The sequence below is a fragment of the Salvelinus fontinalis genome, chromosome 7 (genome assembly GCF_029448725.1).
Source record: "Salvelinus fontinalis isolate EN_2023a chromosome 7, ASM2944872v1, whole genome shotgun sequence".
In the NCBI taxonomy this organism is placed as follows: domain Eukaryota; kingdom Metazoa; phylum Chordata; class Actinopteri; order Salmoniformes; family Salmonidae; genus Salvelinus; species Salvelinus fontinalis.
Window position 1 is genome coordinate 169217 of NC_074671.1, and position 17737 is coordinate 186953.

Sequence of the window (17737 nt, forward strand, 5' to 3'; positions counted from 1 at the left end):
AATGATGTCACGCTCCTATCCTGCCTTGGTATAGGCTCTGAGATTACATAGGCAATGATGTCACGCTCCTATCCTGCCTTGGTATAGGCTCTGAGATTACATAGGCAATGATGTCACGCTCCTATCCTGCCTTGGTATAGGCTCTGAGATGAATTAGGCAATGATGTCACGCTCCTATCCTGCCTTGGTATAGGCTCTGAGATGAATTAGGCAATGATGTCACGCTCCTATCCTGCCTTGATATAGGCTCTGAGATTACATAGGCAGTGATGTCATGCTCCTATCCTGCCTTGGTATAGGCTCTGAGATTAAATAGGCAGTGATGTCATGCTCCTATCCTGCCTTGGTATAGGCTCTGAGATTACATAGGCAATGATGTCACGCTCCTATCCTGCCTTGGTATAGGCTCTGAGATGAATTAGGCAATGATGTCACGCTCCTATCCTGCCTTGGTATAGGCTCTGAGATTACATAGGCAATGATGTCACGCTCCTATCCTGCCTTGGTATAGGCTCTGAGATTACATAGGCAATGATGTCACGCTCCTATCCTGCCTTGGTATAGGCTCTGAGATGAATTAGGCAGTGATGTCACGCTCCTATCCTGCCTTGGTATAGGCTCTGAGATTACATAGGCAATGATGTCACGCTCCTATCCTGCCTTGGTATAGGCTCTGAGATGAATTAGGCAATGATGTCACGCTCCTATCCTGCCTTGGTATAGGCTCTGAGATTAAATAGGCAATGATGTCACGCTCCTATCCTGCCTTGATATAGGCTCTGAGATGAATTAGGCAGTGATGTCACGCTCCTATCCTGCCTTGGTATAGGCTCTGAGATGAATTAGGAAGTGATGTCACGCTCCTATCCTGCCTTGATATAGGCTCTGAGATTACATAGGCAATGATGTCACGCTCCTATCCTGCCTTGGTAAAGGCTCTGAGATTACATAGGCAATGATGTCACGCTCCTATCCTGCCTTGGTAAAGGCTCTGAGATGAATTAGGCAATGATGTCACGCTCCTATCCTGCCTTGGTATAGGCTCTGAGATGAATTAGGCAGTGATGTCACGCTCCTATCCTGCCTTGGTATAGGCTCTGAGATGAATTAGGCAGTGATGTCACGCTCCTATCCTGCCTTGGTATAGGCTCTGAGATGAATTAGGCAGTGATGTCACGCTCCTATCCTGCCTTGGTATAGGCTCTGAGATTACATAGGCAATGATGTCACGCTCCTATCCTGCCTTGGTATAGGCTCTGAGATTACATAGGCAATGATGTCACGCTCCTATCCTGCCTTGGTATAGGCTCTGAGATGAATTAGGCAATGATGTCATGCTCCTATCCTGCCTTGGTATAGGCTCTGAGATTACATAGGCAGTGATGTCACGCTCCTATCCTGCCTTGGTATAGGCTCTGAGATGAATTAGGCAGTGATGTCACGCTCCTATCCTGCCTTGATATAGGCTCTGAGATGAATTAGGCAGTGATGTCACGCTCCTATCCTGCCTTGGTATAGGCTCTGAGATTACATAGGCAATGATGTCACGCTCCTATCCTGCCTTGGTATAGGCTCTGAGATGAATTAGGCAATGATGTCACGCTCCTATCCTGCCTTGGTATAGGCTCTGAGATTACATAGGCAATGATGTCACGCTCCTATCCTGCCTTGATATAGGCTCTGAGATGAATTAGGCAATGATGTCACGCTCCTATCCTGCCTTGGTATAGGCTCTGAGATTACATAGGCAATGATGTCACGCTCCTATCCTGCCTTGGTATAGGCTCTGAGATTACATAGGCAATGATGTCACGCTCCTATCCTGCCTTGGTATAGGCTCTGAGATTACATAGGCAGTGATGTCACGCTCCTATCCTGCCTTGGTATAGGCTCTGAGATGAATTAGGCAATGATGTCACGCTCCTATCCTGCCTTGATATAGGCTCTGAGATGAATTAGGCAATGATGTCACGCTCCTATCCTGCCTTGGTATAGGCTCTGAGATTACATAGGCAGTGATGTCACGCTCCTATCCTGCCTTGGTATAGGCTCTGAGATTACATAGGCAGTGATGTCACGCTCCTATCCTGCCTTGGTATAGGCTCTGAGATTACATAGGCAGTGATGTCACGCTCCTATCCTGCCTTGGTATAGGCTCTGAGATTACATAGGCAGTGATGTCACGCTCCTATCCTGCCTTGGTATAGGCTCTGAGATGAATTAGGCAGTGATGTCACGCTCCTATCCTGCCTTGGTATAGGCTCTGAGATGAATTAGGCAGTGATGTCACGCTCCTATCCTGCCTTGGTATAGGCTCTGAGATTACATAGGCAATGATGTCACGCTCCTATCCTGCCTTGGTATAGGCTCTGAGATTACATAGGCAATGATGTCACGCTCCTATCCTGCCTTGGTATAGGCTCTGAGATGAATTAGGCAATGATGTCACGCTCCTATCCTGCCTTGGTATAGGCTCTGAGATGAATTAGGCAATGATGTCACGCTCCTATCCTGCCTTGGTATAGGCTCTGAGATGAATTAGGCAATGATGTCACGCTCCTATCCTGCCTTGGTATAGGCTCTGAGATGAATTAGGCAATGATGTCACGCTCCTATCCTGCCTTGGTATAGGCTCTGAGATGAATTAGGCAATGATGTCACGCTCCTATCCTGCCTTGGTATAGGCTCTGAGATGAATTAGGCAATGATGTCACGCTCCTATCCTGCCTTGGTATAGGCTCTGAGATGAATTAGGCAATGATGTCACGCTCCTATCCTGCCTTGGTATAGGCTCTGAGATGAATTAGGCAATGATGTCACGCTCCTATCCTGCCTTGGTATAGGCTCTGAGATTACATAGGCAGTGATGTCACGCTCCTATCCTGCCTTGGTATAGGCTCTGAGATTACATAGGCAGTGATGTCACGCTCCTATCCTGCCTTGGTATAGGCTCTGAGATTACATAGGCAGTGATGTCACGCTCCTATCCTGCCTTGGTAAAGGCTCTGAGATTACATAGGCAGTGATGTCATGCTCCTATCCTGCCTTGGTATAGGCTCTGAGATTAAATAGGCAATGATGTCACGCTCCTATCCTGCCTTGGTATAGGCTCTGAGATTAAATAGGCAGTGATGTCATGCTCCTATCCTGCCTTGGTATAGGCTCTGAGATGAATTAGGCAGTGATGTCATGCTCCTATCCTGCCTTGGTATAGGCTCTGAGATTACATAGGCAATGATGTCACGCTCCTATCCTGCCTTGGTATAGGCTCTGAGATGAATTAGGCAATGATGTCACGCTCCTATCCTGCCTTGGTATAGGCTCTGAGATGAATTAGGCAATGATGTCACGCTCCTATCCTGCCTTGGTATAGGCTCTGAGATTAATTAGGCAATGATGTCACGCTCCTATCCTGCCTTGGTATAGGCTCTGAGATGAATTAGGCAATGATGTCACGCTCCTATCCTGCCTTGATATAGGCTCTGAGATGAATTAGGCAATGATGTCACGCTCCTATCCTGCCTTGATATAGGCTCTGAGATTACATAGGCAATGATGTCATGCTCCTATCCTGCCTTGGTATAGGCTCTGAGATGAATTAGGCAATGATGTCACGCTCCTATCCTGCCTTGGTATAGGCTATGAGATTAAATAGGCAATGATGTCACGCTCCTATCCTGCCTTGGTATAGGCTCTGAGATTACATAGGCAGTGATGTCATGCTCCTATCCTGCCTTGGTATAGGCTCTGAGATTACATAGGCAATGATGTCACGCTCCTATCCTGCCTTGGTATAGGCTCTGAGATGAATTAGGCAATGATGTCACGCTCCTATCCTGCCTTGGTATAGGCTCTGAGATGAATTAGGCAATGATGTCACGCTCCTATCCTGCCTTGGTATAGGCTCTGAGATGAATTAGGCAGTGATGTCACGCTCCTATCCTGCCTTGGTATAGGCTCTGAGATTACATAGGCAATGATGTCACGCTCCTATCCTGCCTTGGTATAGGCTCTGAGATTACATAGGCAGTGATGTCACGCTCCTATCCTGCCTTGGTATAGGCTCTGAGATGAATTAGGCAATGATGTCACGCTCCTATCCTGCCTTGGTATAGGCTCTGAGATGAATTAGGCAATGATGTCACGCTCCTATCCTGCCTTGGTATAGGCTCTGAGATTACATAGGCAATGATGTCACGCTCCTATCCTGCCTTGGTATAGGCTCTGAGATTACATAGGCAATGATGTCACGCTCCTATCCTGCCTTGGTATAGGCTCTGAGATGAATTAGGCAATGATGTCACGCTCCTATCCTGCCTTGGTATAGGCTCTGAGATTACATAGGCAATGATGTCACGCTCCTATCCTGCCTTGGTATAGGCTCTGAGATTACATAGGCAATGATGTCACGCTCCTATCCTGCCTTGGTATAGGCTCTGAGATGAATTAGGCAATGATGTCACGCTCCTATCCTGCCTAGGTATAGGCTCTGAGATGAATTAGGCAATGATGTCACGCTCCTATCCTGCCTTGGTAAAGGCTCTGAGATGAATTAGGCAATGATGTCACGCTCCTATCCTGCCTTGGTATAGGCTCTGAGATTACATAGGCAGTGATGTCACGCTCCTATCCTGCCTTGGTATAGGCACTGAGATGAATTAGGCAATGATGTCACGCTCCTATCCTGCCTTGGTATAGGCTCTGAGATGAATTAGGCAATGATGTCACGCTCCTATCCTGCCTTGGTATAGGCTCTGAGATTACATAGGCAGTGATGTCACGCTCCTATCCTGCCTTGGTATAGGCTCTGAGATTACATAGGCAATGATGTCATGCTCCTATCCTGCCTTGGTATAGGCTCTGAGATGAATTAGGCAATGATGTCACGCTCCTATCCTGCCTTGGTATAGGCTCTGAGATGAATTAGGCAATGATGTCACGCTCCTATCCTGCCTTGGTATAGGCTCTGAGATGAATTAGGCAATGATGTCACGCTCCTATCCTGCCTTGGTATAGGCTCTGAGATGAATTAGGCAATGATGTCATGCTCCTATCCTGCCTTGGTATAGGCTCTGAGATGAATTAGGCAATGATGTCACGCTCCTATCCTGCCTTGGTATAGGCTCTGAGATGAATTAGGCAGTGATGTCACGCTCCTATCCTGCCTTGGTATAGGCTCTGAGATGAATTAGGCAATGATGTCACGCTCCTATCCTGCCTTGATATAGGCTCTGAGATGAATTAGGCAATGATGTCACGCTCCTATCCTGCCTTGATATAGGCTCTGAGATTACATAGGCAATGATGTCATGCTCCTATCCTGCCTTGGTATAGGCTCTGAGATGAATTAGGCAATGATGTCACGCTCCTATCCTGCCTTGGTATAGGCTCTGAGATTAAATAGGCAATGATGTCACGCTCCTATCCTGCCTTGGTATAGGCTCTGAGATTACATAGGCAGTGATGTCATGCTCCTATCCTGCCTTGGTATAGGCTCTGAGATTACATAGGCAATGATGTCACGCTCCTATCCTGCCTTGGTATAGGCTCTGAGATGAATTAGGCAATGATGTCACGCTCCTATCCTGCCTTGGTATAGGCTCTGAGATGAATTAGGCAATGATGTCACGCTCCTATCCTGCCTTGGTATAGGCTCTGAGATGAATTAGGCAGTGATGTCACGCTCCTATCCTGCCTTGGTATAGGCTCTGAGATTACATAGGCAATGATGTCACGCTCCTATCCTGCCTTGGTATAGGCTCTGAGATTACATAGGCAGTGATGTCACGCTCCTATCCTGCCTTGGTATAGGCTCTGAGATGAATTAGGCAATGATGTCACGCTCCTATCCTGCCTTGGTATAGGCTCTGAGATGAATTAGGCAATGATGTCACGCTCCTATCCTGCCTTGGTATAGGCTCTGAGATTACATAGGCAATGATGTCACGCTCCTATCCTGCCTTGGTATAGGCTCTGAGATTACATAGGCAATGATGTCACGCTCCTATCCTGCCTTGGTATAGGCTCTGAGATGAATTAGGCAATGATGTCACGCTCCTATCCTGCCTTGGTATAGGCTCTGAGATGAATTAGGCAATGATGTCACGCTCCTATCCTGCCTTGGTATAGGCTCTGAGATGAATTAGGCAATGATGTCACGCTCCTATCCTGCCTTGGTATAGGCTCTGAGATGAATTAGGCAATGATGTCACGCTCCTATCCTGCCTAGGTATAGGCTCTGAGATGAATTAGGCAATGATGTCACGCTCCTATCCTGCCTTGGTAAAGGCTCTGAGATGAATTAGGCAATGATGTCACGCTCCTATCCTGCCTTGGTATAGGCTCTGAGATTACATAGGCAGTGATGTCACGCTCCTATCCTGCCTTGGTATAGGCACTGAGATGAATTAGGCAATGATGTCACGCTCCTATCCTGCCTTGGTATAGGCTCTGAGATGAATTAGGCAATGATGTCACGCTCCTATCCTGCCTAGGTATAGGCTCTGAGATGAATTAGGCAATGATGTCACGCTCCTATCCTGCCTTGGTAAAGGCTCTGAGATGAATTAGGCAATGATGTCACGCTCCTATCCTGCCTTGGTATAGGCTCTGAGATTACATAGGCAGTGATGTCACGCTCCTATCCTGCCTTGGTATAGGCTCTGAGATGAATTAGGCAATGATGTCACGCTCCTATCCTGCCTTGGTATAGGCTCTGAGATTACATAGGCAGTGATGTCACGCTCCTATCCTGCCTTGGTATAGGCTCTGAGATTACATAGGCAATGATGTCATGCTCCTATCCTGCCTTGGTATAGGCTCTGAGATGAATTAGGCAATGATGTCACGCTCCTATCCTGCCTTGGTATAGGCTCTGAGATGAATTAGGCAATGATGTCACGCTCCTATCCTGCCTTGGTATAGGCTCTGAGATGAATTAGGCAATGATGTCACGCTCCTATCCTGCCTTGGTATAGGCTCTGAGATGAATTAGGCAATGATGTCACGCTCCTATCCTGCCTTGGTATAGGCTCTGAGATGAATTAGGCAGTGATGTCACGCTCCTATCCTGCCTTGGTATAGGCTCTGAGATGAATTAGGCAATGATGTCACGCTCCTATCCTGCCTTGATATAGGCTCTGAGATGAATTAGGCAATGATGTCACGCTCCTATCCTGCCTTGATATAGGCTCTGAGATTACATAGGCAATGATGTCATGCTCCTATCCTGCCTTGGTATAGGCTCTGAGATGAATTAGGCAATGATGTCACGCTCCTATCCTGCCTTGGTATAGGCTATGAGATTAAATAGGCAATGATGTCACGCTCCTATCCTGCCTTGGTATAGGCTCTGAGATTACATAGGCAATGATGTCATGCTCCTATCCTGCCTTGGTATAGGCTCTGAGATGAATTAGGCAGTGATGTCACGCTCCTATCCTGCCTTGGTATAGGCTCTGAGATGAATTAGGCAATGATGTCACGCTCCTATCCTGCCTTGGTATAGGCTCTGAGATGAATTAGGCAATGATGTCACGCTCCTATCCTGCCTTGGTATAGGCTCTGAGATTACATAGGCAATGTTGTCATGCTCCTATCCTGCCTTGGTATAGGCTCTGAGATGAATTAGGCAGTGATGTCACGCTCCTATCCTGCCTTGGTATAGGCTCTGAGATGAATTAGGCAGTGATGTCACGCTCCTATCCTGCCTTGGTATAGGCTCTGAGATGAATTAGGCAGTGATGTCACGCTCCTATCCTGCCTTGGTATAGGCTCTGAGATTACATAGGCAATGATGTCACGCTCCTATCCTGCCTTGGTATAGGCTCTGAGATTAAATAGACTATGATGTCACGCTCCTATCCTGCCTTGGTATAGGCTCTGAGATGAATTAGGCAATGATGTCACGCTCCTATCCTGCCTTGGTATAGGCTCTGAGATGAATTAGGCAATGATGTCACGCTCCTATCCTGCCTTGGTATAGGCTCTGAGATTACATAGGCAATGATGTCACGCTCCTATCCTGCCTTGGTATAGGCTCTGAGATGAATTAGGCAGTGATGTCACGCTCCTATCCTGCCTTGGTATAGGCTCTGAGATTACATAGGCAGTGATGTCACGCTCCTATCCTGCCTTGGTATAGGCTCTGAGATGAATTAGGCAATGATGTCACGCTCCTATCCTGCCTTGGTATAGGCTCTGAGATGAATTAGGCAATGATGTCACGCTCCTATCCTGCCTTGGTATAGGCTCTGAGATTACATAGGCAGTGATGTCACGCTCCTATCCTGCCTTGGTATAGGCTCTGAGATGAATTAGGCAATGATGTCACGCTCCTATCCTGCCTTGGTATAGGCTCTGAGATTACATAGGCAATGATGTCACGCTCCTATCCTGCCTTGGTATAGGCTCTGAGATTACATAGGCAGTGATGTCACGCTCCTATCCTGCCTTGGTATAGGCTCTGAGATTACATAGGCAATGATGTCACGCTCCTATCCTGCCTTGGTATAGGCTCTGAGATGAATTAGGCAATGATGTCACGCTCCTATCCTGCCTTGGTATAGGCTCTGAGATGAATTAGGCAATGATGTCACGCTCCTATCCTGCCTTGGTATAGGCTCTGAGATTACATAGGCAATGATGTCACGCTCCTATCCTGCCTTGGTATAGGCTCTGAGATTACATAGGCAATGATGTCACGCTCCTATCCTGCCTTGGTATAGGCTCTGAGATTACATAGGCAATGATGTCACGCTCCTATCCTGCCTTGGTATAGGCTCTGAGATGAATTAGGCAATGATGTCACGCTCCTATCCTGCCTTGGTATAGGCTCTGAGATGAATTAGGCAGTGATGTCACGCTCCTATCCTGCCTTGGTATAGGCTCTGAGATGAATTAGGCAATGATGTCACGCTCCTATCCTGCCTTGGTATAGGCTCTGAGATGAATTAGGCAATGATGTCACGCTCCTATCCTGCCTTGGTATAGGCTCTGAGATTACATAGGCAATGATGTCACGCTCCTATCCTGCCTTGGTATAGGCTCTGAGATGAATTAGGCAATGATGTCACGCTCCTATCCTGCCTTGGTATAGGCTCTGAGATGAATTAGGCAATGATGTCACGCTCCTATCCTGCCTTGGTATAGGCTCTGAGATGAATTAGGCAATGATGTCACGCTCCTATCCTGCCTTGGTATAGGCTCTGAGATGAATTAGGCAATGATGTCACGCTCCTATCCTGCCTTGGTATAGGCTCTGAGATTACATAGGCAGTGATGTCACGCTCCTATCCTGCCTTGGTATAGGCTCTGAGATTACATAGGCAGTGATGTCACGCTCCTATCCTGCCTTGGTATAGGCTCTGAGATGAATTAGGCAATGATGTCACGCTCCTATCCTGCCTTGGTATAGGCTCTGAGATTACATAGGCAGTGATGTCACGCTCCTATCCTGCCTTGGTATAGGCTCTGAGATTACATAGGCAATGATGTCACGCTCCTATCCTGCCTTGGTATAGGCTCTGAGATTACATAGGCAGTGATGTCACGCTCCTATCCTGCCTTGGTATAGGCTCTGAGATTACATAGGCAGTGATGTCACGCTCCTATCCTGCCTTGGTATAGGCTCTGAGATTAAATAGGCAATGATGTCACGCTCCTATCCTGCCTTGGTATAGGCTCTGAGATGAATTAGGCAATGATGTCACGCTCCTATCCTGCCTTGGTATAGGCTCTGAGATGAATTAGGCAATGATGTCACGCTCCTATCCTGCCTTGGTATAGGCTCTGAGATGAATTAGGCAATGATGTCAAGCTCCTATCCTGCCTTGGTATAGGCTCTGAGATGAATTAGGCAATGATGTCACGCTCCTATCCTGCCTTGGTATAGGCTCTGAGATGAATTAGGAAGTGATGTCACGCTCCTATCCTGCCTTGGTATAGGCTCTGAGATGAATTAGGCAATGATGTCACGCTCCTATCCTGCCTTGGTATAGGCTCTGAGATTACATAGGCAATGATGTCACGCTCCTATCCTGCCTTGGTAAAGGCTCTGAGATTACATAGGCAGTGATGTCATGCTCCTATCCTGCCTTGGTATAGGCTCTGAGATGAATTAGGCAATGATGTCACGCTCCTATCCTGCCTTGGTATAGGCTCTGAGATTACATAGGCAGTGATGTCACGCTCCTATCCTGCCTTGGTATAGGCTCTGAGATTACATAGGCAGTGATGTCACGCTCCTATCCTGCCTTGATATAGGCTCTGAGATTACATAGGCAGTGATGTCACGCTCCTATCCTGCCTTGGTATAGGCTCTGAGATGAATTAGGCAGTGATGTCACGCTCCTATCCTGCCTTGGTATAGGCTCTGAGATTACATAGGCAGTGATGTCACGCTCCTATCCTGCCTTGGTATAGGCTCTGAGATGAATTAGGCAGTGATGTCACGCTCCTATCCTGCCTTGGTATAGGCTCTGAGATGAATTAGGCAGTGATGTCACGCTCCTATCCTGCCTTGGTATAGGCTCTGAGATTACATAGGCAATGATGTCACGCTCCTATCCTGCCTTGGTATAGGCTCTGAGATGAATTAGGCAATGATGTCACGCTCCTATCCTGCCTTGGTATAGGCTCTGAGATGAATTAGGCAATGATGTCACGCTCCTATCCTGCCTTGGTATAGGCTCTGAGATGAATTAGGCAATGATGTCACGCTCCTATCCTGCCTTGGTATAGGCTCTGAGATTACATAGGCAGTGATGTCACGCTCCTATCCTGCCTTGGTATAGGCTCTGAGATGAATTAGGCAGTGATGTCACGCTCCTATCCTGCCTTGGTATAGGCTCTGAGATGAATTAGGCAATGATGTCACGCTCCTATCCTGCCTTGATATAGGCTCTGAGATGAATTAGGCAATGATGTCACGCTCCTATCCTGCCTTGGTATAGGCTCTGAGATAAATTAGGCAATGATGTCACGCTCCTATCCTGCCTTGGTATAGGCTCTGAGATTACATAGGCAATGATGTCACGCTCCTATCCTGCCTTGATATAGGCTCTGAGATTACATAGGCAGTGATGTCACGCTCCTATCCTGCCTTGGTATAGGCTCTGAGATGAATTAGGCAGTGATGTCACGCTCCTATCCTGCCTTGGTATAGGCTCTGAGATTACATAGGCAGTGATGTCACGCTCCTATCCTGCCTTGGTATAGGCTCTGAGATTACATAGGCAATGATGTCACGCTCCTATCCTGCCTTGGTATAGGCTCTGAGATTACATAGGCAATGTTGTCATGCTCCTATCCTGCCTTGGTATAGGCTCTGAGATTACATAGGCAGTGATGTCACGCTCCTATCCTGCCTTGGTATAGGCTCTGAGATGAATTAGGCAGTGATGTCACGCTCCTATCCTGCCTTGGTATAGGCTATGAGATTAAATAGGCAATGATGTCACGCTCCTATCCTGCCTTGGTATAGGCTCTGAGATTACATAGGCAATGATGTCACGCTCCTATCCTGCCTTGGTATAGGCTCTGAGATGAATTAGGCAATGATGTCACGCTCCTATCCTGCCTTGGTATAGGCTCTGAGATGAATTAGGCAGTGATGTCACGCTCCTATCCTGCCTTGGTATAGGCTCTGAGATTACATAGGCAATGATGTCATGCTCCTATCCTGCCTTGATATAGGCTCTGAGATGAATTAGGCAATGATGTCACGCTCCTATCCTGCCTTGATATAGGCTCTGAGATGAATTAGGCAATGATGTCACGCTCCTATCCTGCCTTGGTATAGGCTCTGAGATGAATTAGGCAATGATGTCACGCTCCTATCCTGCCTTGGTATAGGCTCTGAGATGAATTAGGCAATGATGTCACGCTCCTATCCTGCCTTGGTATAGGCTCTGAGATTACATAGGCAGTGATGTCACGCTCCTATCCTGCCTTGGTATAGGCTCTGAGATGAATTAGGCAATGATGTCACGCTCCTATCCTGCCTTGGTATAGGCTCTGAGATTACATAGGCAGTGATGTCACGCTCCTATCCTGCCTTGGTATAGGCTCTGAGATTACATAGGCAGTGATGTCACGCTCCTATCCTGCCTTGGTATAGGCTCTGAGATGAATTAGGCAATGATGTCACGCTCCTATCCTGCCTTGGTATAGGCTCTGAGATTACATAGGCAGTGATGTCATGCTCCTATCCTGCCTTGGTATAGGCTCTGAGATGAATTAGGCAATGATGTCACGCTCCTATCCTGCCTTGGTATAGGCTCTGAGATGAATTAGGCAATGATGTCAAGCTCCTATCCTGCCTTGGTATAGGCTCTGAGATGAATTAGGCAATGATGTCACGCTCCTATCCTGCCTTGGTATAGGCTCTGAGATGAATTAGGCAGTGATGTCACGCTCCTATCCTGCCTTGGTATAGGCTCTGAGATTACATAGGCAGTGATGTCACGCTCCTATCCTGCCTTGGTATAGGCTCTGAGATTACATAGGCAGTGATGTCACGCTCCTATCCTGCCTTGGTATAGGCTCTGAGATGAATTAGGCAATGATGTCACGCTCCTATCCTGCCTTGGTATAGGCTCTGAGATTACATAGGCAGTGATGTCACGCTCCTATCCTGCCTTGGTATAGGCTCTGAGATTACATAGGCAGTGATGTCACGCTCCTATCCTGCCTTGGTATAGGCTCTGAGATTACATAGGCAGTGATGTCACGCTCCTATCCTGCCTTGGTATAGGCTCTGAGATGAATTAGGCAGTGATGTCACGCTCCTATCCTGCCTTGGTATAGGCTCTGAGATGAATTAGGCAATGATGTCACGCTCCTATCCTGCCTTGGTATAGGCTCTGAGATGAATTAGGCAATGATGTCACGCTCCTATCCTGCCTTGGTATAGGCTCTGAGATTAAATAGGCAATGATGTCACGCTCCTATCCTGCCTTGGTATAGGCTCTGAGATGAATTAGGCAATGATGTCACGCTCCTATCCTGCCTTGGTATAGGCTCTGAGATTACATAGGCAATGATGTCACGCTCCTATCCTGCCTTGGTATAGGCTCTGAGATGAATTAGGCAATGATGTCACGCTCCTATCCTGCCTTGGTATAGGCTCTGAGATTAAATAGGCAATGTTGTCATGCTCCTATCCTGCCTTGGTATAGGCTCTGAGATTACATAGGCAATGATGTCACGCTCCTATCCTGCCTTGGTATAGGCTCTGAGATGAATTAGGCAATGATGTCACGCTCCTATCCTGCCTTGGTATAGGCTCTGAGATGAATTAGGCAGTGATGTCACGCTCCTATCCTGCCTTGGTATAGGCTCTGAGATTACATAGGCAGTGATGTCATGCTCCTATCCTGCCTTGGTATAGGCTCTGAGATTACATAGGCAGTGATGTCATGCTCCTATCCTGCCTTGGTATAGGCTCTGAGATTACATAGGCAGTGATGTCACGCTCCTATCCTGCCTTGGTATAGGCTCTGAGATGAATTAGGCAATGATGTCACGCTCCTATCCTGCCTTGGTATAGGCTCTGAGATTACATAGGCAATGATGTCACGCTCCTATCCTGCCTTGATATAGGCTCTGAGATTACATAGGCAGTGATGTCACGCTCCTATCCTGCCTTGGTATAGGCTCTGAGATTACATAGGCAGTGATGTCACGCTCCTATCCTGCCTTGGTATAGGCTCTGAGATTACATAGGCAGTGATGTCACGCTCCTATCCTGCCTTGGTATAGGCTCTGAGATGAATTAGGCAATGATGTCACGCTCCTATCCTGCCTTGGTATAGGCTCTGAGATGAATTAGGCAGTGATGTCACGCTCCTATCCTGCCTTGGTATAGGCTCTGAGATTACATAGGCAGTGATGTCACGCTCCTATCCTGCCTTGGTATAGGCTCTGAGATGAATTAGGCAATGATGTCACGCTCCTATCCTGCCTTGGTATAGGCTCTGAGATGAATTAGGCAATGATGTCACGCTCCTATCCTGCCTTGGTATAGGCTCTGAGATTACATAGGCAATGATGTCACGCTCCTATCCTGCCTTGGTATAGGCTCTGAGATTACATAGGCAATGATGTCACGCTCCTATCCTGCCTTGGTATAGGCTCTGAGATTACATAGGCAGTGATGTCACGCTCCTATCCTGCCTTGGTATAGGCTCTGAGATGAATTAGGCAGTGATGTCATGCTCCTATCCTGCCTTGGTATAGGCTCTGAGATTACATAGGCAGTGATGTCACGCTCCTATCCTGCCTTGGTATAGGCTCTGAGATGAATTAGGCAGTGATGTCACGCTCCTATCCTGCCTTGGTATAGGCTCTGAGATTAAATAGGCAATGATGTCACGCTCCTATCCTGCCTTGGTATAGGCTCTGAGATGAATTAGGCAGTGATGTCACGCTCCTATCCTGCCTTGGTATAGGCTCTGAGATGAATTAGGCAGTGATGTCACGCTCCTATCCTGCCTTGGTATAGGCTCTGAGATTACATAGGCAATGATGTCACGCTCCTATCCTGCCTTGGTAAAGGCTCTGAGATGAATTAGGCAATGATGTCACGCTCCTATCCTGCCTTGGTATAGGCTCTGAGATTACATAGGCAATGATGTCACGCTCCTATCCTGCCTTGGTATAGGCTCTGAGATGAATTAGGCAATGATGTCACGCTCCTATCCTGCCTTGGTATAGGCTCTGAGATGAATTAGGCAATGATGTCACGCTCCTATCCTGCCTTGGTATAGGCTCTGAGATTACATAGGCAATGATGTCACGCTCCTATCCTGCCTTGGTATAGGCTCTGAGATGAATTAGGCAATGATGTCACGCTCCTATCCTGCCTTGGTATAGGCTCTGAGATTACATAGGCAGTGATGTCACGCTCCTATCCTGCCTTGGTATAGGCTCTGAGATGAATTAGGCAATGATGTCACGCTCCTATCCTGCCTTGGTATAGGCTCTGAGATTACATAGGCAATGATGTCATGCTCCTATCCTGCCTTGGTATAGGCTCTGAGATGAATTAGGCAATGATGTCACGCTCCTATCCTGCCTTGATATAGGCTCTGAGATGAATTAGGCAATGATGTCACGCTCCTATCCTGCCTTGGTATAGGCTCTGAGATTACATAGGCAATGATGTCACGCTCCTATCCTGCCTTGGTATAGGCTCTGAGATTACATAGGCAGTGATGTCACGCTCCTATCCTGCCTTGGTATAGGCTCTGAGATGAATTAGGCAATGATGTCACGCTCCTATCCTGCCTTGGTATAGGCTCTGAGATGAATTAGGAAGTGATGTCACGCTCCTATCCTGCCTTGGTATAGGCTCTGAGATGAATTAGGCAATGATGTCACGCTCCTATCCTGCCTTGGTATAGGCTCTGAGATGAATTAGGCAATGATGTCACGCTCCTATCCTGCCTTGGTATAGGCTCTGAGATTACATAGGCAATGATGTCACGCTCCTATCCTGCCTTGGTATAGGCTCTGAGATGAATTAGGCAATGATGTCACGCTCCTATCCTGCCTTGGTATAGGCTCTGAGATGAATTAGGCAATGATGTCACGCTCCTATCCTGCCTTGGTATAGGCTCTGAGATTACATAGGCAGTGATGTCACGCTCCTATCCTGCCTTGGTATAGGCTCTGAGATGAATTAGGCAATGATGTCACGCTCCTATCCTGCCTTGGTATAGGCTCTGAGATTACATAGGCAATGATGTCACGCTCCTATCCTGCCTTGGTATAGGCTCTGAGATTACATAGGCAGTGATGTCACGCTCCTATCCTGCCTTGGTATAGGCTCTGAGATGAATTAGGCAATGATGTCACGCTCCTATCCTGCCTTGGTATAGGCTCTGAGATGAATTAGGCAATGATGTCACGCTCCTATCCTGCCTTGGTATAGGCTCTGAGATTACATAGGCAGTGATGTCACGCTCCTATCCTGCCTTGGTATAGGCTCTGAGATTACATAGGCAGTGATGTCACGCTCCTATCCTGCCTTGGTATAGGCTCTGAGATTACATAGGCAGTGATGTCACGCTCCTATCCTGCCTTGGTATAGGCTCTGAGATGAATTAGGCAATGATGTCACGCTCCTATCCTGCCTTGGTATAGGCTCTGAGATTACATAGGCAATGATGTCACGCTCCTATCCTGCCTTGGTATAGGCTCTGAGATTACATAGGCAATGATGTCACGCTCCTATCCTGCCTTGGTATAGGCTCTGAGATTACATAGGCAGTGATGTCACGCTCCTATCCTGCCTTGGTATAGGCTCTGAGATGAATTAGGCAATGTTGTCACGCTCCTATCCTGCCTTGGTATAGGCTCTGAGATGAATTAGGCAGTGATGTCACGCTCCTATCCTGCCTTGGTATAGGCTCTGAGATGAATTAGGCAATGATGTCACGCTCCTATCCTGCCTTGGTATAGGCTCTGAGATGAATTAGGCAATGATGTCACGCTCCTATCCTGCCTTGGTATAGGCTCTGAGATTACATAGGCAATGATGTCACGCTCCTATCCTGCCTTGGTATAGGCTCTGAGATTACATAGGCAATGATGTCACGCTCCTATCCTGCCTTGGTATAGGCTCTGAGATTACATAGGCAGTGATGTCACGCTCCTATCCTGCCTTGGTATAGGCTCTGAGATTACATAGGCAATGATGTCACGCTCCTATCCTGCCTTGGTATAGGCTCTGAGATGAATTAGGCAATGATGTCACGCTCCTATCCTGCCTTGGTATAGGCTCTGAGATTACATAGGCAATGATGTCATGCTCCTATCCTGCCTTGGTATAGGCTCTGAGATGAATTAGGCAATGATGTCACGCTCCTATCCTGCCTTGGTATAGGCTCTGAGATGAATTAGGCAATGATGTCACGCTCCTATCCTGCCTTGATATAGGCTCTGAGATGAATTAGGCAGTGATGTCACGCTCCTATCCTGCCTTGATATAGGCTCTGAGATTACATAGGCAATGATGTCACGCTCCTATCCTGCCTTGGTATAGGCTCTGAGATGAATTAGGCAATGATGTCACGCTCCTATCCTGCCTAGGTATAGGCTCTGAGATGAATTAGGCAATGATGTCACGCTCCTATCCTGCCTTGGTATAGGCTCTGAGATGAATTAGGCAATGATGTCACGCTCCTATCCTGCCTTGGTATAGGCTCTGAGATTACATAGGCAGTGATGTCACGCTCCTATCCTGCCTTGATATAGGCTCTGAGATTACATAGGCAGTGATGTCACGCTCCTATCCTGCCTTGGTAAAGGCTCTGAGATTACATAGGCAGTGATGTCACGCTCCTATCCTGCCTTGGTATAGGCTCTGAGATGAATTAGGCAATGATGTCACGCTCCTATCCTGCCTTGGTAAAGGCTCTGAGATTACATAGGCAGTGATGTCACGCTCCTATCCTGCCTTGGTATAGGCTCTGAGATTACATAGGCAATGATGTCATGCTCCTATCCTGCCTTGGTATAGGCTCTGAGATGCCTAATTCAAGAAAAATATAGTTTCTGTTTAGACGTTGTGGAAAAAGTAGCTAAGTTAGCACAATGTATAACCACTGATTTCAGCTCTAAATATGCACATTTTTGAACAAAACATAAGTGTATGTATAACCTGATGTTATAGGACTGTCATCTGATGAAGAATATCAAGGTTATTCAAAAAAAAACTATATTTTACTGGTTT